The 27,435-nt window shown below is 41.9% G+C and overlaps 1 protein-coding gene across 6 annotated transcripts in view; it reads right to left on the bottom strand.

The window, feature by feature from the left end:
- The window catches only part of LOC126272348 (cytosolic carboxypeptidase 1-like), a 499,992-nt gene that overhangs the window by 350,597 nt on the left and 121,960 nt on the right, over positions 1-27,435 (bottom strand). The window lies entirely within an intron of this gene.

Here is a 27,435-nt window from a genome sequence, read left to right on the forward strand (position 1 = left end):
TTTAATATGTATTCATTGAATGAAGTGTTTTCAATGGATTTTCTGTGTAATACGCTTGCCATGTTCTTGATATTTCTGTATGTTTATGCAATTTGATTGATATTTGATAATTTGTGTAATAACTTTCTCACACCACACTTGAGACATCATTTATAATGCAAGCCTTTAATCAGCACTAAATCTGTCTTGCAACAATTAAGTTTAATTTTTTTAAATCTTAAAGGCAGAGTCATAATTACTACACACTTAAGTGCTTGAGATGTACAACTCTACTAGGAGAAAATCATTTTTAGAAAACCACATGAATTACTGTACATTTCTTTCTCAACCACTGCAAAAGCATAGGCAATAATATTTTTTAATTTTGATAGATACATACCATTCCAAAACTTTCATCCATGATTTTACCTTTGCACTTTTACTGTGAATATGAACCCTTGTAACAAACTGCCTGTAACTTTACTTTTGAAAACAATCTAATTTTGTTATCCTTGAAGTAAGTGTTATAGTCTGTAATAAGACATTTTACACTCAATATGTTGATGCATTTGTATTACATGTTTATTAGTATTTAAAGGATCTGTGTTGGACCAGTTCATAACTTTGTAGTGTTACTCAGACAGATTCTGTAAACTTCTCCCACTAGATAAACATTACCAGAAGGTTAACTATGCATCCTAACCATGTACTTACATATAAACATTATGTAACCAAAAGGGTGATCTCTGTATGTGATATTTTTTTTAGATAACATGGCGTTATAGTCAATGAAGTAATACAAACACCTAAGCTTTGGAAAGACGCACTGCAGGACATGCAGAAATCAGATCTTCAATGGAAGTCACCTATGTGTAGATGCACAATGTGGGAGAGACTGTGAGTAGTGTAAAAAGTGGGCAACAAAAGAAAAGAAAACAAGCCTGCAGTTAAGTTAGTCTTTCAATGGTTTCATGTGAAGTGCTGCATCATTATGGACTCTTCTAAGTGAAAATTGTGAATCCTCTGTTGTATTTCATTTACTCTAAGGTTAAAAATTGTATGTTTTCCTTTACTTAGTATAATAATTTCCGTGTTAGCATAATTAAAAGGAAACAACCCTATTAAAAATTTAAATTTATTTAAAATCATATTCTTGGCAGTTCCATTATTCTGATGTCAGAATTTTGTTCGCATTTTCATACTTACAAAATTCTTGTGGGGCTATTGTAATGGAACTGAAAAATAGACATCATTTTATTTTATTATACACTGAAGTCATGTTAAAAAAGCTTTTGCTTAAGATAATACTAAGTTAGGTGTTGCGATCAATAATCGATATTGGAATTTTATGTTCTTTGTAGCTTACAACCGTGATCTTTGGTCTACAATGGGCTTACGGGCACTTGAGTGTTAGCCACGGTTGAGTGTAGTTGTGTATATAGTTTTGGCAATAAATGTGTTTTTGATACAAAGAAACCGTGGAGTACTGCATCATTTTTCGATAGTCCAGTAATAATTAAAAAACCCACACCTCTTCTTGGACCCAGAGCAGCAAAGGAATCATCGCCTAGACAACGAGAAGCCACATGGACAACGCAGAATCAGCAGCATCAACAAAGGAGGCATCATGGCCAGCTCTACTAAAGTATTATGCAGCCATTAGCCACACCGTAACGGTGTCCTTATGGAGATAACTTTTCCTGAACAGTAGAGCGGATTCATGACATAGTGAACTGAGTATGCAGGATTCCCAGACACAACACCTTTCTTAAACAACATGATACATTTGTACATTTCATGTTTATTGCTTAACAGTGCACTCCTGTTTCCGAAAATTGCAAAACCTAGAAAGAACAGTCTGAATAACTACAAAACAGGAGGAGATGTGAACTGTAATAAGTGATTAAGGTCACAGAGAGAGAGCATGCTTATAGATCTTGCAGCACTCTCGTTTAGTGTTACTGGGCAGAACAGTGTTACACCATACTCAGTCAGTCAAGAACCACCAAACAATGTGGAAACATGCAAGCAAATGCCCATATACCTTGATGCCATATACCTTATCAGAAGGAAAGAGAGTTTGAAAGCAGCAGAATGATTGGTTTCTGGAAAACGAGTTTGTTGTACCAAGACACTGCGCCTACCAAAGAAAAGAAAGAAGAGGGCCATACACACAGACAAGCAGGCAATGTGACCATAGCGTTAATGACTCAATATTACCTGCACAGCTGCAACTGACAGAAACGCTTTGTCCATAGTGCTGGTATGACATTGGAGGGCAGCAAAGTGAGTGGATACATCTGCATTGATGATTCAACACTGTCTTTGAGGACTGGACTTTGCTATCGTGTCTGCTTCCACTGACTGGAAACAACCAGTGCCTCTGATACAATCTACATCTACATCCATACTCCGGAAGCCACGTGACTGTGTGTGGCGGTGGGTACCTTGAGTACCTGTATCGGTTCTCCCTTCTATTCCAGTCTCGTATTGTTCGTGGAAAGACAGATTGTTGGTAGGCCTCTGTGTGGGTTCTAGTATCTCTGATTTTATCCTCATGGTCTCTTCACGAGATATACGTAGGAGACAGCAATATACTGCTCGAGTCCTCGGTGAAGGTATGTTCTCGAAACTTCAACAAAAGCCCTCAATGAGCTAATTAGCACCTATCTTGCAGAGTCTTCCATTGGAGTTTATCTATCATCTCTGTAATGCTTTCGCAAATACTAAATGATCCAGTAACAAAGCGCACTGTTCTCATTGGATCTTCTCTCTCTCTTCTATCAATCCTATCTGGTACGGATCCGACACCAGTGAGCAGTATTCAAGCAGTGGACGAACAAGTTTACTGTGACTTACTTCCTTTATTTTCAGACTGTATTTCCTTAGGGTTCTTCCAATGAATCTCAGTCTGGCACCTGCTTTACCGATGATTAATTTTATATGGTCATTCCATTTAATTCACTCCTAATGCCTACTCCTAGATAATTTATGGAATTAACTGCTTCCAGTTGCTGACCTGCTATATTGTAGCTAAATTATAAAGGATCTTTCTTTCTATGTATTCGCAGCACATTACACTTGTCTACATTGAGATTCAATTGCCATTCCCTGCACCATGAGTCACTTTGTTGCATGTCCTCCTGCATTTCAGTACAATGTTCTGCTGTTACAACCTCTAGATATACTACAGCATCATCCGCAAAAAGCATCAGTGCAAGAATGCTATCACTAGAATGCTGAGTGACAAAAGTAGTGATTTCAGACAAATACTGCTTCAATTTGCCCTCTGACAATGGTGCCTACATATAAGTTAGATGCAAACCTGTAGAAAGAGATATGGTAAACTGCACTGTTGAGCAGCACAGCAGTCAAATGTGAAGTGTGATGATTTGGGGCACCATTGGCTATAAAGTGATATTGCTTCCTATGTACCGAAGCCAATCTGAACAGCAACCACTTCTTAAAGGAGGTCCAGAGCCCGAGGCACTGCCCCTCTTGTACATAGCTCTGTATGCTATATTTCAGTAGGACAATAACCATTCACATGTGGCGAATAATGCGCATACCTTCTTCGAAGAAAAACGGGTACAACTGCTTCCCTGGACTGCTCTTTCACCTGAAATTCAACCACTGAATGTGTCTGGGATACTGTCAGTCGACAATTAGTTAATTCTGGTCATCCTGCAACCACTGTGTGTACTCTGTGGACACTGCTTACTCTGTGGACATGCTTCAAAACCACGTGACAGATTATTTACTCTGCAATATCCTTGCAATCACATAAAATTATAACAACAATAACAATAATAATAATCACCTGACGACTTCTGCAAAACAGTAGATAAATATAATCAACAATCATCTTCACCTGAGACTCAAGAAGATAAGTAATAAGTAATTATTTACGTAATGTCTGCCTGCTCTTTAATATAGGCTACCCACCAGCGGAGGAGAAGGACTGCAGATCGGAAGGACGCAGGAGTGCCGCCTGAGGAGCGAGGAGATGCGTGTCACGTGGACTTAGCCACAGAGAGCCACAAGGTAAGCAAGATACTCAGTTATAAAAGAGTAGTACGCCGCGTGTGTAGTTATCAATCATACTTAGACTCTATACGACCCAACTTTTGACCTTTATTTGTTGGCTTTTGTTCTTGGTGTTTATTCAATGCTCCGCTAATGACGAACTTGGCTTCGATTAAGGACTACCCATTCGTAGCAGGCACAGACACATTTGTTGCAATGATTCCCTACCCTATAGTGTTTATGCCGACACGTTCGCAAGCAGTGCTAGTGTTATGGGTAATATAACGGCCCGATGCACTTTAGGAAGTTCATGGCTTTAAGCGGACGAGGTGCTGGTTGCAACCTTCGCATTTTATTATTATTATTATTATTATTATTATTATTATTATTATTATTATTATTTTTTTTTTTTAATTGGGAAAATTTCCGATTGAGAGAGAGATGGTCCAGGAAGTCTCTGCACAGTGGACGTCGGTCTGAAAGGTGATTATGTTACGTAAGGTGGTCTGCCGTAACTTCCACAGGCGGGTTCTTAAATTCATCGGGATGATAAGTGAGCGAAACAGAAACATCAGAAGCACCTCAACCATGGTGCAACATAAAGCTTAACGTCTCATAAGAAGAGTTCTTCAGCTAAGCTGTCCACCTTAGCTATATCCTGAACCGTTTAAGACTGTGTAATTCTGTTTACAACCAGGTAAACTGTGAAAAGTCCTCAGAGAATGAGAACAGTCTCTAAACAGCTACATTAATAACAGCGATATCGATATCAACTTCGCTTTTGTAAATGGAACTATAGTAATTTCCACGGCATGGATCATAATTCTGAAAACGATGAATTCCATGTCTTTTTACTCTTCAAACTGCTAGTACTTTTGGAGAAATTACAAAATTTAGAACTTACAATTAAACTATTTTGAACATGAAACCGATTGTGTCTGGTGCGGAAGTTCGTGCTCTTATAGACTTATACGGAATTTAAAGCAAAGATGATGCACTCATAAAAGCAGAAGACTGGAGAAAAATAGAATTTAAATTTTATACTAATCACATTAAGTCCCATATTTGTAAGATTTCTAAGTGGTGCAAAGATTGGCAACATGCTTTAAATGTTCAGAAATGTAAAATTGTGCACTTCACAAAACGAAAAAACTTAGTACATCTACATTTATACTCCGCAAGCCACCCAACGGTGTGTGGCGGAGGGCACTTTACGTGACACTGACATTAACTCCCTTTTCTGTTGCAGTCGCGTATGGTTCGCGGGAAGAATGACTGCCGGAAAGCCTCCGTGCGTGCTCGGATCTCTCTAATTTTACATTCATGATCTCCTTGGGAGGTATAAGTAGGGGGAAGCAATGTATTCGATACCTCATCCAGAAACGCACCCTCTCGAAACCTGGCGAGCAAGCTACACCGCGATGCAGAGCGCCTCTCTTGCAGAGTCTGCCACTTGAGGTTGCTAAACATCTCCGTAACGCTATCACGGTTACCAAATAACCCTGTGACGAAACGCGCCACTCTTCTTTGGATCTTCTCTATCTCCTCCGTCAACCCGATCTGGTACGGATCCCACACTGATGAGCAATACTCAAGTATAGGTCGAACAAGTGTTTTGTAAGCCACCTCCTTTGTTGATGGACTACATTTTCTAAGGACTCTCCCAATGAATCGCAACCTGGTACCCGCCTTACCAACAATTAATTTTATTTGATCATTCCACCTCAAATCGTTCCGCAGGCATACTCCCAGATATTTTAGAGAAGTAACTGCTACCAGTGTTTGTTCCGCTATCATATAATCATACAATAAAGGATCCTTCTTTCTATGTATTCGCAACACATTACATTTGTCTATGTTAATGGTCAGTTGCCACTCCCTGCATCAAGCGCCTATCCGCTGCAGATCTTCCTGCATTTTGCTACTATTTTCTAATGCTGCAACTTCTCTGTATACTACAGCATCATCCGCGAAAAGCCGCATGGAACTTCCGACAGCATCTATTAGGTCATTTATATATATTGTGAAAAGCAATGGTCCCATAACACTCCCCTGTGGCACGCCAGAAGTTACTTTAACGTCTGTAGACGTCTCTCCATTGATAACAACATGCTGTGTTCTGTTTGCTAAAAACTCTTCAATCCAGCCACACAGCTGGTCTTATATTCCGTAGGGTCTTACTTTGTTTATCAGGCGACAGTGCGGAACTGTATCGAACGCCTTCCGGAAGTCAAGAAAAATACCATCTACCTGGGAGCCTGTATTTAATATTTTCTAGGTCTCATAAACAAATAAAGCGAGTTGGGTCTCACACGATCGCTGTTTCCGGAATCCATGTTGATTCCTACAGAGCAGATTCTGGGTTTCCAAAAACGACATGATACTCGAGCAAAAAACATGTTCTAAAATTCTACAACAGATCGACGTCAGAGATATAGGTCTATAGTTTTGCACATCTGCTCTATGACCCCTCTTGAAGACTGGGACTACCTGTGCTCTTTTCCAATCATTTGAAACCTTCCGTTCCTCTAGAGACTTTAGGTTCACGGCTGTTAGAAGGGGGCAAGTTCTTTCGCGTAGTCTGTGTAGAATTGAGTTGGTATCCCGTCAGGTCCAGTGGACTTTCCTCTGTTGAGTGATTCCAGTTGCTTTTCAATTCCTTGGACACTTATTTCGATGTCAGCCAGTTTTTCGTTTGTGCGAGGATTTAGAGAAGGAACTGCAGTGCGGTCTTCCTCTGTGAAACAGCTTTGGAAAAAGGTGTTTACTATTTCATCTTTCGCGTGTCATCCTCTGTTTCAATGCCATCATCATCCCTGAATGTCTGGATATGCTGTTTCGAGCCACTTACTGATTTAACGTAAGACCAGAACTTCCTAGGATTTTCTGTCAAGTCGGTACATAGAATTTTACTTTCGAATTCACTGAATGCTTCACGCATAGCCCTCCTTACGCTAACTTTGACATCGTTTAGCTTCTGTATCCTTTGACTATAATGTCAATGAGTCACTGTTGGAATTGGCCAACTCACACTGATACCCGTGTGTAACACTTCGTACGGATATGAAGTGGAATGATCACATAGGCTCAGTCTTGGGTAAAGCAGGTGGTAGACCCCGTTTATTGGTGGAATACTGGGGAGGTGCGAACAATCTACAAAAGGAATTGCTTACAAATCACTCGTGCGACCCAGCCTAGAATATTGCTCAAGCGTGTGAGACCTGCACCATTTAGCACTACCAAGAGATGTTTAACATATGCAGAGAAGGGCAGCACGAATGGTCACAGATTTGTTTAATCCGTGCGAGAGTGTCACAGAGATATTGAAGGAACTGAGCTGGTAGACTCTTGAAGATAGACGTCAACTATACCGAGAATGTCTGTTAAAGAAATTATTACTCTAGAAATATTCTACAACACCATATGTATCGCTCACATAGGGATCGTGGGGATAAGATTAGAATAAGTACTGCACAAACATAAGCATTCAAACAATCATTCTCCCCGCGCTCCATTCGTGAATAGAACAGAAAAAACCCTAATAACTGATACAATAGGAAGTAGCCACTGCCATGCACCTCACGTTGGTCTGCATAGTATAGATGTAGACATCTGAGTACATGTGGCTGGGCAGACACACTAACTCCAAGGTAAAGGACGTGGCATCTAAAGATGACTCACCAGTTAACTACAGTAACACTTCCACTCTCGTTTCTGCCAGAGGCTTGAAAGAAAGGTACATGTCAGAAAACTACTAGATTTGTTAAACACGGAATTTAGGTTTAAAGACTGATAAATAATAACTACACGTCACGAGTTTAATGTCAAGATACACAGCAGAAGAAAAGCAAATTACAAAATAATGTGGTCGGAAATACTTAAAATTTAGTTTACATCACCAAACGTCCGAAATGCCCTCTGTCTACTGCAATACACGTTTGCAGTTGCTGGTGCAAAGGCTTCTGGATGGGCTGGAGAAACTCTTATGATATCACTGTAAACGCTGCAACTAAGCTATGTCACGAGCCAAGGAGAGGTGCTGGGGGCGATGTCGTGCTGTTAGCAGAGGCACTTGCGGTGGTCGTCTACCACCATAGGCCACCATTAACGCCAAATTTACCACGCTGTCCTAACGGATACTTTCGTCATATGACACATACTGCTTTCTGCGGTTATTTCACACAATGTTGCTTGTCTATTAGTACTGGCAGCTCTACACAAATGCCGCTGCGTTGCCTTGGTCAGAGGTAATGCCTGAAATTTGGTATTCACGGCACACTTGACACTGTAGGTCTCGGAACACTGAACTCTCAAACGATTTCCGAAATGGAATGCCCCATGCGTCTTGCTCCAGCTTACGTAGCACGCCATTGTGATTACGTTGCGCAGCAGGTCTTACATGAACAGGGTGTATACAAGGCCAAGAAAAAAAATTTCCCAATTTTTCAGTTAAAATACATTACTTTCTGGGTGAAAATATGCATTTCCCGGCTGGAAGGACATTTTTTCGGCGTTAAGTGACAACTAACTTTCCCTCCTAGCCGTAAAACATCTCAATCCTTTACACACCGGCGTAGAACTTCACGGCATTCCCAACAAAAAACAAAACACTGTGGAAAAATCTTTAATGCGCGACAACACGGAGACAGGTTATTTTGGAATCACGAAAGCATAATAAGAAGCCACCTAATACAGCAGGGTAGTTTCCGAACACAGAACACCAAATTATAAGACGTGTGACGCCCATGCTACGATACGGAAACAGAGACCGTATAGCGCTCCGAATGCCTGGGAGTGAATTTCAAATTCGGGAAAATATGGCGCGATAACGTGTATTCTTGTTTTACGAAATACGATTACCAGATGGCATTTCTCATCGAGAAAAGCTGGCGTTTCACATGTAATACTGGCCGTCAAAAATTTTTTGCTATTTTTCCGAGCGGGTGGTTAAGGCATGATCGCAAAGGCATAGCTCAAACTGCAGCAGCTCAGTATTTCCGAGAAGCACGATTGTCAATTTCACTGCTGTGCACTGAACATTTCGTGGATTACCAGGGTGAATACATGTTCCATCGAGCACATCGACTTGCCGATTACGTATGAAATTGCTCAAGAACTTACCCTGCACTTTTTTGACGTATAATTATACTTTTTGCCATCGTTACTGCATAATTTTCATTCTGTGAATGAACTAAAATAAATATGAAAAACTAACCATGAAGACTGTTCTTTTTTTAAAAAAAATGCAGGTGTACTCAGTTGCCATGATTCATGGCCGTATATCAAATTTTCGTTCGTTTGGAGAAGTACGTATGGGGGCCTGAAGACGGAATAATGAAACGCTGAAAGTGGTAGCCTTCAAACTAAAATAAAACAACATCTTAAGTTGCACGGCTGTTGGTGAATTTCATTGACACTGACAATCAGCAATATTTTCCTGCATCCTGTTATAAATGTAAACAGTTGTAACTTTACGCTTGTTGAAAGTAGTTTGTTGTTACGAAGTGTTGCAAAATCTTCGAACTACAGCCTTTGACACATTTTGCTGTCGTCAGACTCTTGTGTGTGCACTATGTTTTATTGTTGTCAAAAAAGCATTTTCTTTGCAACTGAAGTTTTATATTGGTACTATTTTCTCGTTTATGTTTTATTACTGCAGTATTATGCTGCAGTAGCGGCTTAAAGTAAAATTCTTAGTTAGATTATCAGTTCTAACCAGTCAACATCACAGAAATCTTACTAAAAACTAAAGTAATGAAAAAACCCGGAATTCTAAAAAAAATCCCCGGTACTTCTCGGATTTTTACCAGATGGAAAAATTCCATGGTTTTCCGAATTTCACGATTGTATCGGGGCGTATACACGCTCATAAACCTGATCTTGTCAGTTTTTTTAACGACAGGTTTAAATTAAAACCTGTACTAGCGATCGTTATTCAGTTTGTTGGGCTAGTGTCAATTTCAGCTGTATGAACAAGGAGCCGTGCGTGAAATCTTGGAAATGGCGAAAATCTTTTATCATGCAGTCAGAAAGCTTTTTGTGCACGAATGAGTACGTCGATTCCTCTCCTTCAGTTGCCACCATGAAGAAATAGGCTGCCGAATTTAGACCAGACTATGAAAGAGTTCAAGATCATGCACGCGAAGGTCGTCTGGAAAGTGCAACCACACCAGACATTCGCATACAAGCGCACGACATGATCTTGGAAAATCGGCGCACGAAGGTGCGTGAAATTGCTAAGACAGAGGCGATTTCTGAAAACGTGTCTGCTACGTTTTGCATGAAGAACTGCAATTGGACAGGCTTTATGGAAAATGGTATCGCGCCCATTCGCGGTCAATCATTAAAGAATTTCGTCGACCACCTCCGATCACGGACTGGGGCGTTTTAGATAACACAAAAGTCGGTATGCGACACGGGATGTAACATGGATGCACAACTGCATGTCAGCATCAAAACATCAATGGAAACAGTAAACAGAAGCTGATTCTTCAGCTCCAATGAAGATGGAGATACCAGACGAGAAAGTCATGATATGTACGGAAGGCATTTTGTGTATTATCTTCAAAATCACAAAACAATAACTGGGGATTATTTTTCTAACTTCTTGACGGACCTTTATGCAAGAATTCCAGAAAATGGGTTGGTTTCCAAAGGAAAAAAAAATCACCTTTGATCGTCAAGATACGAGTATAACGCTTGCCCGAAAAATACCTTCTCCTTAGATATGTGATCTACCTATCTAATCTTCAGCATTCTTCTGTAGCACCACATTTCGAAAACGTCTATTCTCTTCTTGTCCAAACTATTTATCGTTCATGTTTCACTTCTATACATGGCTACACTCCATACAAATACTTTCAGAAATGACTTCCTGACACTTAAATCTATACTCGATGTTAACAAATTTCTCTTCTTCAGAAACGCTTTCCTTGCCATTGGTACTGGCGCCGCGTTCTGTTTGCAATTCTTGTCAAATGTTAGTATGAGGCGATGCCTGAGAAATTACGGCACCACACTTAAAGAGCAGTGAATAAGCACTTGTTACCACAGTGTGGTTTAGATACAGATTTTGTGGATATGTCGAGGTTTAGCGGAAGATGGATGCTGCCCACGCCGCACTGTATGCACTGCTATTTTTTTTTAAGTCACGTTAAACTGTTTATTTTCCCTCATAAAGGGAGAATAAATTGTTTATTTTTAAGGAATATATAAATGAGAGAGTTTTTAGACGATCTCTCTTGTTTGGTTGCAAATTTAGGCAATGAGATATCGTATTTACAAGACTTAGTTTGTAAAGACAACTCGACTGTGGGACTTTCTCCCAGCATTTTCTTGAATTGTCATACAGCAGTTTATAGTTAAGTGTAGCAGAGAGCCATCACACTGAAAAGTGGAACACAATGTGCAACAGAACGTAACAGTAAATGTTGATGTTAATTTTAATTTTACGAATTCTGGCAGAAATGGAAATTTTTGTGTGTTGGCTTAGCAAAAAAACTAGTATATTGTCAGTTGTTTCAATCAGTAGCGTCAACTGTAACGTGAAGAAAAAGTGTCTTACACAGATTCTGAATAATTTTCGAAAGAAGAGATTTCGTATGGTTATATACATGTATTTAAATATTTCTTGGGACTGAAACTACGAATCACACAGCTGATTTTTCTCAAGGTTTCCCGTAGAAGTCAGGACTATTTGTGAAATACTATAGCTGTTATTTTGCTTCAGTTTTGTTGACTGGTATACATACTGCTTGGCCACATATGCTTTTGGGTCCAGTAATTAGTTTCGGACAGTGTTTAACGAAGTCAGGCGGAGTTGATAATCCTTACGGACATACTGTGTCTACAAAAACAAAACGTTGAAGTGAATTCATCAAGTGGGTGAACATAGTAGATTTTAATAGTGGATTTTGTTAATAGGCACACAAAAGGCTTTTAAAGATAACGTATTCCCAATAAGTGTAACACCAGGGGTGACCAAACAGCGAGCCGCATGCGGCCAAAAAGTTATCATTGGGGCCCAAGAAGTGAGCATGTTGTATCACACAGTTGGTAGGGAAGGGGGATCAGAAAATTCAATTTAGGAAAGTTATAACAAATTGAACGTTTTCAATTTGAAACTACCGCGGCAGGTTGCTATTCTCCGAGAGGTCCGTCCCTTTTTTTTTTCATTTTTCTTCCTCGTGGTTTTGTTAGTGTTAATTATATTACTTGTGGCCCAAAAATACTTGTCTTCTTCCAGTGTGGCTCAGGTAAGTAAAACGTTGGCCACCCTTGCTTTACAGGGTATCTGCAGTGGCGTCAAACAATGATGTCCTACTGCTGTACAGACGCGGATCCAGTGGGGAGGTCATGGAAATCGTCTCCCCCTAAAAAAGAAACATTTTCTGGAAACCTTTATGTTCTTGCTTACAGCAGTTTCCAGTTTTGCAGAAAGAAGTTGCAAGGAAATAAAAAGCCTTCCACAGATTCTAAGAAATTAGGACACACATGTAAAACAGGATATTTTTCAGTTGCTTGCCTGAGAGCTAGTCCACATGGATGAATTTGCGGCCTCATTCGCTGCAGAAATAATTCTAGCCATGTAGAGAGATTCACAGGCTGGCTGCACCTGCTCCCAGTAACAAATCCCACACGGTTCGTGAGTCCACAGGTAGTACTGACAAACCGCAGTCACTTAGTAACTCAAGACAGAAAGGAAATCTTCCCTAAGAAAAAATAATAGAAAAACTACCTTTTTCCGAAAGTAGGCAGTATCGGTAGAAACAAGAACAGCATTCTCACTATTTCTACGCACCCACAGACAGTCTGCAGACCTGTGTAGCGCTAAGAGTGAAACATTGATAATGCCTTCTGTTTTGTATTGTGTAAATATTATACTGTCTAAGTCGAGAGAGTTTGTTGGTATTATGGTACATAATAAGATGTATGACAAGTACTTCTCAAATTTCACGATGAATGCTTTTCGAAATTTCTTGGAAGTTATGCTGCGATGAACATAGCATTATAATAAACAGATAACTATTTTAATATTTTATATATTTATTGTTACTAATCTTACAAACTTTCCTTAGCATTTGTGGCGCCTTGAAACAGTGGCTGACAACAGACGGAACAACAACAAAATCTAGGAGGATGTAGGTGTTACTATTATCACCACCAAAAGAGAAACCCACGTTAAAACGTGTTCTGAAAAACCTGTAAAACATTAACAAAGTGTGACCTCTACACATCCAAACACCAAATCTCAGCCTGCCATTACATCACGTCGGAGGTCACGTTAATTCCCCTTCGCCGTTTGGAAGTTCACTGCGAGATGCAGGTGGTGTTAAGGAATGGGCGACAGTTTAATAATATGTATAACAACAGGAAAAAATGATAAACTACATATAAACATGTCTAATTAAACATTTGTAATATAACAAAAAACTGACGATAAAATTTTACAACAGGAGCATATGGCTAATTGACAAAAATCGGATAAGCCAGTGCTTCTACACTGACTGAAAAAGGAGGAGTTGTGTGACAAAAACGAAAGTTGGTAAGCGTGTTTTTAACACACGAAAGATTATGTCTATTCAAATTTATCGTCAGTCGCATAAGAGTGGCGCTAGTCGTGCTACAATGAAGAGGCAAATTAGACTTGCTTAAACGCACGCTATAACTGGTCATGAGCGTTAGTTATCTTTGAGATTGGACATGGTGAGTTGACGTTAGTCACGGATGCCTTTAAGCCGACAAAGACGCCATTATCAACACCTCAGTAAATTTGGCCGTGTAACAGGGCTGCCTTCCGCGATACTGCAGAAAGCCTTGGCAGGTACAGGATGACAATTATTGAACTATATGAAATAAAATCGTCATTAACTCCTGAACGGTTTGCGTTGTTCAAACTGCACGGCTGGCCGCGGGTATGATGGCAATTAGTATGCGCATGATATGGTTTGGTTTATAGACAAAGCCTGCTTTTATTTAGATGGTTGTCAATAAGCAAAACTGGCGCATTTGGGAAGTCTCTTCACGCTCAACGGGTGACTGTGTGGCGTGCAATGACTAATAAGGGGGTAATAATCTGTGTGATATACCTTGGAGGCACGGTGACTACCGAACGGTACGTGAAGGTGGTTGTTGATTTCGAAACCATTATCCAAAGTGACCCTCATTTCGAACAGCTGTGGTTCATGCAAGACGGAGCTCGACGTCATCGAAGCAGGAGAATGTTTGATATCCTGTAGGAGCACTTTGGGACCGCATTCTGGCTCTGGGGTACTTAGAAGCCACTGACATGGTCCTCGATTGGTCGTCAAATTCTCCGGATCTGAACACATGCGACTCCTCTTTGTGGGACTATATTAAAGACAAGTTGTGCATCACTAACCCCAAAACCATTGCTGGGCTAAAATAGCCATTCACGTCATCGACAGCACCGATGTTGCGACACTTTAGCGTGTCATTGAGAATTTCGCTCTTCGTCTGCGCCACGTCATCGCCAAGGACGGCGGGCATATCGAACACGTCATAACCTAAATCCGAAAATCTGTAGTGACTCTTACATGTTGAATTAAGTGTGCACGTCGTAGTTTGTAATTTACGTTTTTCTCATATAGTGCAATAATTATCACCCTGTATGTAGTCACCGTACATGACTGCTGGCTGCGGTGGTTACGAGAATGTACGGTCCCAATAAGACCGGGCTGCGGATGGCCACGTGGTAGTGCAGACAGGGAAGACCATCATGTGTGGTAGTGCAGACAGGGAAGACCATCATGTTCGGCCTATGGCTTTGGCGCGTCGTACTGAATCTGCAGCAGCAATATGAGCAACAAATGGCATCACAGTACACAACAAACTGTTACAAATCTGTTACTTCAAGGACAGCTTCGAGGCAGACGCCCTAGAGACTGCATTGCAGTGACACCAAACCACCGCCACTTGCGACTTCAGTGGTGTCAAGTGCGAGCTCATTGGAGGCAGGGTGGAGGTCTATTGTGCTTTCTGACAGAAGCTGGTTTTGCCTCGGTGGCCGTGTGTTGGTTAAAAGGATGCCAGCTGAGGGCCTGCAACCTACCTGTCTGCATGATAGACTGGACCTACATCTGGGGTTATGGTCTGGGGTGCGATTTTGCACTCATGGTTATCCCACGCACCCTGACAGCAAATCCGTACGTCAGTCTGGTGATTCGAACTGTTATGCTGCCATTCATGAACAACATTACAGAACGTGTTTTCCAACAGGATAACGCTCGCCTAACGCTGTTGTCGCCTAACATGCCCTACAGAGTGTCGACATGTTGCCTTCGCCTGCACAATAACCAGCTCTATCTCCAATCAAGCATATAAGGGACATCGTCGGACAACTCCAGCGTTATGTACAACCAGCTTTAATCGACCCTTTAGTAAGTGACCAAGTGCAACAGGCGTAGAATTCTATCCCACAAACTGATGTCTGTCACCTGTACAACTCAATGCATGCACGTTTGCACGCTTGTATTCAACATGCTGGAGGTTATCAATGCACGAGCATTTCACATTTGCAATGAATGGCACATCCCGCACTTACGTACATTAATCTACGATCATGCAATGTTTATCACTTAAATATGTTACCTAGACAAATGTATTCACGAAATTTCATTAATCAACATTAATTGTTTTTTGGTATTTTTTCTCGCCAGTATATAACACATAACTATCACCTTCTTTGGAGTCTAAATAACATACAGTTCTACGTGTCTGATAGGTTAAAAGCACTCATACAAAGATTCTTTTGTGCGAATGAGGTACATACTAGGCAGGCCGTAGGTACGTAAGATAATGACAAAGCAACCGGAAGGAAGGTGAGGGTTGGTTGTCTCGTCGAAGTGAGTACAGATAGGAGACAACGATAGGACAAAAATTTGGGCGTGTCCTTGAAAAAGGAACCGTCTCAGTTTTTGTCTTAAACAATTAACCTATCCCATATGTTATTCCATCTATACATTGTCAAGCTGTGAAGGAAAACATGGTGGAATTTGAAAAGATTGTAGAAAATCAAGGATAAGAAATTAAAATTCTGAGTTTTGCCTATGATATTGTAATTCTCTCGCAGGCGGCATAGGATTTGGAACAGCAGTTTAACGAAATGTATACCTTCTTGGAAAAAAGTTTGAGGACTGACTTCGACAAAAATAAAATGAAGGTAATAGAATATAGTTAAATCAAACCGCGATATGCTGATTGTCTTAGTTTAGTAAAGGAGACACTAAAAGTAGTAAACGAGTTCCGCTATTTGGGTATCAAATTAAGTGATAAGCGAGCGAAGTATAGGATATGAAATGCAAACGCAATATCAAGAAAATCATTTCTGAAAGAGAAGTCTGTTAACACCGAACATAAATTAGGAAACTTTTCTAGACGCGTTTGTCTGGAGTTTTGTCCTATATGGAAGTGAAATGTGAAGGACTAACAGTTCAGACTAGAAGAGAATAGAAGCTGTACATGTGGTGCTATAGGAGAATACTGACGTTTGCATTGGTAGATCGGATAACTAATGAAGGGGTACTGATTCGACTTGAGGAGAAAAGAAATTTCTGGCACATGGTGACTAAAACAAGGGCTCGATTGGCAGGACATATTCTGAAACATCAAGGAAGCGTTAATTCGGCAATGGAAAGAAGTGTGGACTGAAAAATTGTATAGGGAAACCAAAGTTTCCCAATAGTAAGGACGCTGAAACGGAATTAAGTTGCAGAGATGAAAGCAGCTTGCTTGCAACAACAACAACAACAACAACGCAATAGTCCGCACTTTCTACAGGTGTCAATGTTTGTATCGCGCTCAGCGTCAACACTCGCCCTCTTCATGTTGCCCCGGGTTCGCGATTCGTTGCAGAGAGCTAATTTTACTGAGAGAGCCCACACTCAACTCCCCGTCCTCGCAGTCAGCTGCGGGACCCCGTCAATACCACGCCAACTCGCACGGCCGGTTCTAATTGGGCCAGAGTTCCGAAATAAAATTTTCCTATGGAGGATCGCGGCCAAGATTTCTCGACCGTGAAAAAACACATGTCCGATAATTTGTTCTCTGCGTAAAAATCTAAAAATACAGTTGGTTTTTATTGCGAAACTGCGTGGGTGATAGCACCCAGACAACTCGACTCCACCAATAGACAGTGTACACTGCAGTTTCAAAATTTCTGGTTAGTATTGCGCCAAACACTATTATCGCATTTGCAAAGAAGTGACTCCTACACAGGGTTTGGCCTGGATATTATCACTTCATAAATCTTAAGCTCACTATGTCGATGCGACTAGTGCCACATCGCGAAATGCTACGGACAGCTTAGTAAAGCAATAACAGTTAATAAACTTAAGTTCCAATTACAGTACTGGTTAGTGATCTAGTAACTTATACGATCTGCCAGGTTTTCTCGATGTGACTGATTAATGGTGTACTTACAGGTGTTAAGTAGAGTTGTTGGACACTTAGATGCGCACCTTCAATCAAGTTCCTAATCCACACTTTTAACTTTCGAGATGTTACAGGAAGAATATTTGTAACTGGACAGAAACATGTAATCTAAGATGTTACTTCGGCACACAATTTCGTGTGAAGTAAGACAGACTTGACATTTATTTATTCCGCATGATTCCACGTCTCTGGAAGTTGTAAATGGGCTATCTTTACACTGACTAGTTGTGCATGCATATCCGTAGTTTCTGTTGGAGGCAGGGAGGGAGGGAGATTGCGTGCCTGTGTGTGTGTGTGTGTGTGTGTGTGTGTGATATAAGTCCTGTGAATGGTTTTCTTTGGCAGAAAAAGCTGCAGATCAATGCACCGCATGACGGTACCATGCGAAAGATAAAAATTAAAACGAAGACAAAAGCTGGTCATTCTTAGCTCAGAAGTGTAGAGCATATTCGATTATAGCGAATGCGTTCCAGGGGAGAAAGATTACAAAAAGCACGAATTTTGGAAACACTGTTCTTGTAGATGTTTTCTGCCATGAAATTTCGAGAGTTGTGAACCCATCTATTTTTGTTCCTGGATTGCTCGAAAGTATTCGACACAACTATGCGATCAAGACAACCTACATGGTACGTAATGCAAGATGGTACGTACTTCAATACAGCATGTAATGCAAGGCTGATTTGTAATATAGTTATAAGTTAAACCCCTTGTTTCTTGCAGACGATGTTCTACCAACCGAGCTACCAGACCCACGGCAGCCATAGGGGTCAATAAAAATCACTACAGACCGCCCATGCTACCGCTGAATTTCCGCCATCGAAAAAGGGAGTCTCACCCTTGATATTCCCTGTGCTTAAACACATTCTACTGTACAAATATTTCAGCGAACTACATCAGACGTTTCCATTCATCGGTATGCGAGGTTTCGCACGTGACTGAAGATTTTCATTAATACTGTTTATACTACGCTTGTCACTAGCAACTATAATATATTTCATTCATGCAGTTACCAATATTTGTATCCGTCCACAGTGTGTTATGTAAACGCAGAAAAATCTCATTAGTTACTTTCGTGGCAATGGTCTTATTTAGACGTTAATCCTCTATAATATCCTCCTCTCTTGGCCAGTAATTCAAGCTTTTTTCGACTTTCGCCCAGACCACTTCAAGATACGTTAAAACGCAAGGGAAAATCCTTAAACATAATGTTTGTGTGTAACAGGAGTGAGAAAACAAGCTTCTGAAACGAGGTTTGTCAGCATGTTTACATTACTTTGTCAAACTATTGCACACTCAGTAGTGATTTCTTGAGTGTGAATGCATATGTATACGTCTTGTGAACTGGCACGGACATTCATCTTTTTTATTTCATCATTAGATTTTCAAAAATAGTTAAACGTAGTCTCCACGTTGTGATGATACCAATAAATGCGTTGCGTGACTGCAGTAATGTCCGTTCTATTTCTCGACTGGAGGGCAAAGTGATGTATATCTTATCTACGAAATAAAAACTATAAACGTCAAAGTCTGACAAAGTAATGATATAGGCATTGTTTCTCAACAGTCTTTTGCATTGTTGATTTAAAGAACAGAATAGCAGACTGCTTGGGTAGATGTTGTTTATGTAGCTATGCCATTGCAAAGCCGCATTGTCACGCTCGAACCTGGACCGCCCAAATGCCTCGCAAAACTGCAGCACATCTGATCTCCGAGAAAACAGTCGTCTGAGGTTGGTACACACAATGCTTTGAGATTTAAAGTGTCGAGGCTAGGAAGGGGGTTTGTGTGTGTGTGTGTGTGTGTGTGTGTGTGTGTGTGTGTGTGTGTAAATTAAAAGTGATCAGCGGGATACAGGAAATTGTGAGTTCTATCTCTTGATTTCCATAATTATACGTTTGATTGCAGTATTAGTAAAATTAGGAGTAAAGATTTTTGAGCAGTTGACTTATGAACGGGCAATGTGCCGGTTGCCTAGCTAATTACGAATCACTGTATCAGCAACTAAGACAATAGCGCTTATGGTTACGCATTGTATTCCGGAAACCTTCATGGTATTCGACCACAATTACCTGGCTTTCAGCAACTATCGTAGCAGACGGGGCATTTATTTTTAGAGGAATCCATCCTGTCACTGCTTTACTCGACAGTTGTATACCAATTGGAATAAGGATCAGAAGACTAATGTGTCAAATGTTTCAAATGGCTCTGAGCACTATGGGACTTAACTTCTGAGGTCATCAGTCCCCTAGAACTTAGAACTACTTAAAACTAACTAACCTAAGGCCATCACACACGCCCATGCCCGAGGCAGGATTCGAACCTGCCACCGTAGCGGTCGCGCGGTTCCAGACTGAAGGGACTCAAACCGCTCGGTCACACCGGCCGGCATTAATGTGTAAAAACGAGTCCCCACGCGCGCGAGGGGGAGTGGGTGGCGAACCTACTAGTGTCTTGTGCAGTGACTCACAAGTCCTAAACTTGAAAGACTGATCCTGTGCGCTTCCAAAGCTATCAATTTTCCCAACTAGCCTGATAAAATTATAGCTAAGCATTTATTTGAAAGCCTTTAACTGGCACGAGGACTTCAAGGGTCTAATATTAAATTCAACCCGGTACTTTCCATTAATAACAAATGAGGTTACTGATAGATTCAATAAAATTATTTTACGTTGCTTTTGGTTATATGGGCAGAATGCGGCATTCCGCAAAGTGACAGCTTACATACTAATGTTCTTCCTGGTTATTGTCCACATGTGTTTCCGCCTATAACAACAACTGTGGTAGTACAAACGACAGGTTGGTTATTATGGAAGTCTAGAATACCTTTCAGAAACTGGGAATCTTTTGTATCATTGTTTTTCAGAGAGGGAGCGAGGGAGGGGGAGGGATTTATATATTAAGTCTGGTTTACCTTGATTTTTAACCAAATGATTATAAAACTGGGCATCGAAATGGGAATCCAACCAGGAATTGTGTCTTGTGTGAACAACGCCCTAGCAGCTGAGAAGCATCACATCCAAAGTCATCACCCGATTTTGTTAGTGTTTTCTCTCACGGGTTCTTTACGATAGCGTGCGATGAATTACGCAATGTTTACTTGAAGTTACACACACAGTTGCTTAACCTCTGCTGTGCAGTGACCTAAGCAGCTTAGTTTTGCGGCCACGAGATGAAGGTAGGTGTTTTACCTCCTTACATGTCAAAGAAGAATATCAACACGTCATAAACAACTTACTGTTGCTACGTTGAGCAAAAAGAATAAGTTCCATCAAACGCACGAAAAGCGCTAATTATTAGTCAGTGCTGGCATTCAGTCTGTCTACTTTGCTCCCATGTGCTAGTTACTGTGTGCGTTTTGTTGACAGTGTAACATGTTTCTCTTATACGTTGGCTGTTTTGTTTCTCGACTTAGCGAGTTCTGTTCCAATGACTACTATAAGTTCAATAAGAGGGCACCTGTTAACATTGACATCTGGCGCCGCTCACATCTTTTGGCACAGTGTAATGAATGCCCGGTATCTGGGCCGTGTCAGAGGTAGCAAGGAACCAGTTAGTCACAGATTACTGCCCTGTCCGCTCCGGAGGCAACATGTTCTAGATCGGTCGGTTGGCGCAGGTGTCTCCTTGGCAATGACACTGTCTAGGGGGGCGGGCGCGTGGAATGTGCGCCGCACACAATGAGAGTTCTAGCACAAGGAGTTCTACTTTTAGACTGTACACAGAGATCGTGTTTATATCTCTATTGCTGCCGAGTCGCTGTATATTTTTATATCTGAGGAGAGCAGAAAGCTGCTTTAAAAATGGTATTGAGGAGTGATTACGTGTGACCACCCCCTTCTTCTTCTTGGTGCCGTACACTTGTAGTGCGTCGGCTGCTCACAGGCGGCGTTCCCTTGCTTCTTTAACCAGCTCTTCAAAGTTGTTGATCCCAGTCCATGTCTTGATATTCTGGGACCATGAGTGCTTCCTTCTGCCCGTTGGGCGCTTTCCTTCTATTCTGCCTTCTAGAAGTAATTGCAGAAGTACATATTTCTTTCCTTTCACAATGTGCCCCAGGTACGAGGTCTTTCTTTTTTTAATTGTAGTCATTAGTTCTCTATCCACGCCGGCTCTACGCAGCACTTCAGCATAGTATTTTTAGTAATCGGCGCAAGAACCACATTTCTGTTGCTCCTTATCTCTTTACAGAAGCTGCTGTAATTGACCAAGTTTCCGCTCCTTAGAGTAGCACGGGGATAACATAACATTGTACCACCCTTATTCTCAGATGGAGCGGCATGTCTATGTATATCAGCACATTGCGTAGCTTTCGGAGCGTTTCTTTGGCAGTCCCACAGACAATGTTAATTTCCTCATCATAATCAAGTTTCGAGTTTATCACAGATCCTAGATATTTAAATTTGGTTCCTTTCTCGATTTTACTTCCATTAATGACTAGGGACTCGTTTTGACCAGAGGTTCTTTCAATTGACATCCATTCAATTTTTTTAGCATTTATTCTGACACCAAAATGTTTCCCAGCTTTATCTACACTCCTGGAAATTGAAGTAAGAACACCGTGAATTCATTGTCCCAGGAAGGGGAAACTTTATTGACACATTCCTGGGGTCAGATACATCACATGATCACACTGACAGAACCACAGGCACATAGACACAGGCAACAGAGCATGCACAATGTCGGCACTAGTACAGTGTATATCCACCTTTCACAGCAATGCAGGCTGCTATTCTCCCATGGAGACGATCGTAGAGATGCTGGATGTAGTCCTGTGGAACGGCTTGCCATGCCATTTCCACCTGGCGCCTCAGTTGGGCCAGCGTTCGTGCTGGACGTGCAGACCGCGTGAGACGACGCTTCATCCAGTCCCAAACATGCTCAATGGGGGACAGATCCGGAGATCTTGCTGGCCAGGGTAGTTGACTGACACCTTCTAGAGCACGTTGGGTGGCACGGGATACATGCGGACGTGCATTGTCCTGTTGGAACAGCAAGTTCCCTTGCCGGTCTAGAAATGGTAGAACGATGGGTTCGATGACGGTTTGGATGTACCGTGCACTATTCAGTGTCCCCTCGACGATCACCAGAGGTGTACGGCCAGTGTAGGAGATCGCTCCCCACACCATGATGCCGGGTGTTGGCCCTGTGTGCCTCGGTCGTATGCAGTCCTGATTGTGGCGCTCACCTGCACGGCGCCAAACACGCATACGACCATCATTGGCACCAAGGCAGAAGCGACTCTCATCGCTGAAGACGACACGTCTCCATTCGTCCCTCCATTCACGCCTGTCGCGACACCACTGGAGGCGGGCTGCACGATGTTGGGGCGTGAGCGGAAGACGGCCTAACGGTGTGCGGGACCGTAGCCCAGCTTCATGGAGACGGTTGCGAATGGTCCTCGCCGATACCCCAGGAGCAACAGTGTCCCTAATTTGCTGGGAAGTGGCGGTGCGGTCCCCTACGGCACTGCGTAGGATCCTACGGTCTTGGCGTGCGTGATCCGTGCGTCGCTGCGGTCCGGTCCCAGGTCGACGGGCACGTGCACCTTCCGCCGACCACTGGCGACAATATCGATGTACTGTGGAGACCTCACGCCCCACGTGTTGAGCAATTCGGCGGTACGTCCACCCGGCCTCCCGCATCCCCACTATACGCCCTCGCTCAAAGTCTGTCAACTGCACATACGGTTCACGTCCACGCGGTCGCGGCATGCTACCAGTGTTAAAGACTGCGATGGAGCTCCGTATGCCACGGCAAACTGGCTGACACTGACGGCGGCGGTGCACAAATGCTGCGCAGCCAACGCTGCGGTTCCTGGTGTGTCCGCTGTGCCGTGCGTGTGATCATTGCTTGTACAGCCCTCTCGCAGTGTCCGGAGCAAGTATGGTGGGTCTGACACACCGGTGTCAATGTGTTCTTTTTTCCATTTCCAGGAGTGTATTTCTGTAAGTATTTTCTCTAGCTCGGCTACGGATGGCGCAAAACAAAGCTCTGTCGTCGGCATACCGTTAGTTCCAGATCTTCATTCCATTTACTTTCATACCAAATAATTCTGAGATGTGACTGGATCGAAAAATCCCGTCCAGATACGAACTGATCAGTAATAGGGATAGTATACAACACTCGTGGACTGCTTTCATTATTTGCACATATTCTGTTTTTCAATTTTCGTTAATTCTGACCTCTGCTATCTGACTCCAGTATAATTTCTGAATGATTCTTACGTCCTTACCATCCAATGCTATTTCTCGTAACATTGTGATAAGTGGGTCATGCTTAACGGTGTCAAATGCTTTCTCACAGTCGATAAAGCACATATGGATATCCTTCTGATAGTCATACCATCTTTGCATAAGTATCTTCATGCCAAACAACGCTTCTCGAGTTCCCATTCCCTTCATAAAACGAAACTGGGTTTTTCCACAATGCTCCGCACATTTATGATAGATTCGGTTACGTACAATTTTAGAAGAGTTTTTAGAGCATGACTCATCAACGAGATCAATCGAAATACTGAGCACGTTTTTGCATTTGCTTTCTTCGGTAATGAGACAAAGGTTGATTTCAGCCATTCATCCGGGACCTGGCCTGAGCTGTAAATCTCATGAAATAGGGCTGTCAACGTTTTTGTTACTTTTAGCGCATATTCTACCTCTGATTGTAAGATACGTGGAGCAGAATTTTCTTCATTTTGATTTACTGTAGTATCTATTTTGTCGCGAAACAGATGATATTTAATTCTCCCAGTGTTCTGCCATTTTTCCGATTCGAGAATAATCCAATTATCTTCGTCTCTTATAGCAGTTAAGATTCTGCTTCTTAAAGTTTCCAGTTATAACATTGATCTTCTTATGGAAACTATGCTAATCATGTAACTTCAGCATTTCTTGCGCTTCGGTGCATTGTTAATCAATCCACTTTGCTTTTGCTTCTCGAACCATCTTCTTTATTTCTTCAGGTGTCTGTTGGTTTTCCACATATTTATGATGCACCTTCTGTATTCTACGGTCTTCCATTTCGACTAGAATATCTTCTGTCATCAAGGGCTTAGACTTTTTTTTTCCTTCGCGTACCAATTTTGGCTGTAGCAACTTTGATGGCTGCATTGCGTACCCTTTCCCAGGATTCATTAGTACTTCTTTCTTGGACCTCGTCTATGGACGCCATATTGTTTCCCATTTCTTACACCACCACCTCTCTCAATTTTATGTTCCTCAGTTTTTCGGTATCAAATCTTACACTTATGCTGTTTTTCGGCTTTTAACGTTGAAATTTAATCTTTATGGCATCAATAACAGGATTATGGTCTGATCCAACATCTGCGCATGTGACCACAAGAAAATATTGTAAAACAGAGGCAAATAGAAAACTCCACCAAAATACATCCAGAAAGAATAAATGCACAGAGGCGCGGTTGTCGCTGACACGTGGCGACCAATTTGGCTGATTTTCTGACGTACGTAATTTTTAATTTTTATAGCTGTCGAACTAACACCACCTTAGCTTTTTTATGAATTTGTCTACAAAACCTTATTTGTGGAGTTGGAAAGAGCTTTCCAAGAGGACTATAGCGTAAAGTGCATGGGAAACAGTAGCAACATAAAATGCCCCAAACAATAAGGAGTAGTCAAACAAAAACACGAAATATGGAAAAGAAGTAAGTAGACTGTGTATTATATCAGAAGTAGTCAACGCAGGAATATATTTGTCCCACTGCGAAAAACCTCGATCAGAGCCTTTACATAAAAATGTTTGCGGTTGTCTTCGGAACTATGATTGTTTCCAGGCGTTCACCTCTTCGTCTGAAGCAAATCGATGGTCACAGATATCTTTGGCCCCAAAAATATGTAAATTGCATGGGGAGATATCGGGACTCTACGCAGGATGTGTAAGGGCTTCCCAGCTAAATTTCTGCGGCTTAGTCGATATAGCCTCGTCAACATGTGAGCGGATGCTCACTGTTCGAGAAGCAGGCAGTTTTCTACTTGATTTTGTATTACTTTCACCAAGTTGTGAGGTTAATAGTGGCATCACCGGTACATAAATCCTATCAAGGTTAGGGATGTGAAAATGATTTCTGTATTAGAAGAGGAACTTCCAATCACCCAAAACGCTAAATTTTTTTAGACAGTTCACTCGCTAACATTCACCGCTGGCAGAATATACAGGGTGTTTCAAAAATGACCGGTATATTTGAAACGGCAATACAAACTAAACGAGCAGCGATAGAAATACACCGTTTGTTGCAAATATGCTTGGGACAACACTACATTTTCAGGCAGACAAACTTTCGAAATTACAGTAGTTACAATTGTCAACAACAGATGGCGCTGCGGTCCGGGAAACTCTGTATTACGATATTTTCCACATATCCACCATGCGTAGCAATAATATGGCGTAGTCTCTGAATGAAATTACCCGAAACCTTTGACAACGTGTCTGGCGGAATGGCTTCACAAGCGGATGAGATGTACTGCTTCAGCTGTTCAATTGTTTCTGGATTCTGGCGGTACACCTGGTCTTTCAAGTGTCCCCACAGAAAGAAGTCACAGGGGTTCATGTCTGGCGAATAGGGAGGCCAATCCACGCCACCTCCTGTATGTTTCGGATAGCCCAAAGCAATCACACGATCATCGAAATATTCATTCAGGAAATTAAAGACGTCGGCTGTGCGATGTGGCCGGGCACCATCTTGCATAAACCACGAGGTGTTCGCAGTGTCGTCTAAGGCAGTTTGTACCGCCACATATGCACGAAGAATGTCCAGATAGCGTGATGCAGTAATCGTTTCAAATCTGAAAAATAGTCCAATGATTCCTTTGGAAGAAATGGCGGCCCAGACCAGTACTTTTTGAGGATGCAGGGACGATGGGACTGCAGCATGGGGCTTTTCGGTTCCCCATATGCGCCAGTTCTGTTTATTGACGAAGCCGTCCAGGTAAAAATAAGCTTCGTCAGTAAACCAAATGCTGCCCACATGCATATCGCCGTCATCAATCCTGTGCACTATATCGTTAGCGAATGTCTCTCGTGCAGCAATGGTAGCAGCGCTGAGGGGTTGCCGCGTTTGAATTTTGTATGGATAGAGGTGTAAACTCTGGCGCATGAGACGATACGTGGACGTTGGTGTCATTTGGACCGCAGCTGCAACACGGCGAACGGAAACCCGAGGCCGCTGTTGGATCACCTGCTGCACTAGCTGCGTGTTGCCGTCTGTGGCTGCCCTACGTGGTCGCCCTACCTTTCCAGCACGTTCATCCGTCACGTTCCCAGTCCGTTGAAATTTTTCAAAAAGATCCTTTATTGTGTCGCTTTTCGGTCCTTTGGTTACATTAAACCTCCGTTGAAAACTTCGTTTTGTTGCGACAACACTGTGTTCTAGGCGGTGGAATTCCAACACCAGAAAAATCCTCTGTTCTAAGGAATAAACCATGTTGTCCACAGCACACTTGCACGTTGTGAACAGCACACGCTTACAACAGAAAGACGACGTACAGAATGGCGCACCCACAGACTGCGTTGTCTTCTATATCTTTCACATCACTTGCAGCGCCATCTGTTGTTGAAAATTTTAACTACTGTAATTTCGAAAGTTTGTCCGCCTGAAAATGCACTGTTGTCCCAAGCATATTGCAACAAACGGTGTATTTCTATCGCTGTTCGTTTAGTTTTTATTGCCGTTTCAAATATACCGGTCATTTTTGAAACACCATGTATGTACCGTCTGCTGTCATTGCAACGGGCGGTTTGTAACATACATAACTCATACTCTAGTCGAATAATTTTTACTAGTTGCCTTTGCAGAATTATCACGCGGTACCGGAGAAGAAACCGTTTCTAAAGCGTAGAAGGCAGATGGATTTGAACGAGTGCATTCTGGCCTGGCCGTTTAGATTAAATTTTCCTTACACTGCTGTATGTATTCCTGGATTCCCCTCAGATGCCCACCAAAATTTCTTTCCGCAGTACTGCTGGCAA

This window comes from Schistocerca gregaria, chromosome 5 (genome assembly GCF_023897955.1).
Source record: "Schistocerca gregaria isolate iqSchGreg1 chromosome 5, iqSchGreg1.2, whole genome shotgun sequence".
In the NCBI taxonomy this organism is placed as follows: Eukaryota; Metazoa; Arthropoda; class Insecta; order Orthoptera; family Acrididae; genus Schistocerca; species Schistocerca gregaria.